Source organism: Atta colombica, unplaced genomic scaffold (assembly GCF_001594045.1).
Source record: "Atta colombica isolate Treedump-2 unplaced genomic scaffold, Acol1.0 scaffold224, whole genome shotgun sequence".
Taxonomy (NCBI): domain Eukaryota; kingdom Metazoa; phylum Arthropoda; class Insecta; order Hymenoptera; family Formicidae; genus Atta; species Atta colombica.
Window position 1 is genome coordinate 1,460,373 of NW_017259321.1, and position 471 is coordinate 1,460,843.

A 471-nucleotide genomic window follows, 5' to 3' on the forward strand; every position below is an offset into this window, starting at 1 on the left:
CCAATTTTCTGTCGTTTTATTTATACATATATATGTATGTAAATGAATTTATCTCAGAAATATAATGGCGCTACTATTTATTATATGTAATTAAGTTTCCATTACTACTAGCGGATTTTCAACAAAAATATTGAAATAATTTTTTCCCCAAATATTTCAAAACCTGTAAAGAACTTATTGCGAAAATTATTACCTTGGCTGAGATGAAATTGTTATATTTTACAATGAATTGATATCATATAATTATAATTGTTATAAAGTTTTTAATTTTGTAAGAAAAATGTTTAATAAAAAGTTTAATAAAATTCGTGAAGTCAAGAAACTTGTAGTGATAAACTAATGTTTTTTTATTTACGTTCACATAAACAATAAAATGCATTTTAAATAAGATATATATAGTTTTAATAAAAAAGATTCTAATTTCTTTTTCTCTTCCATATTTTTATATATAGATATATTTTATATATAGAT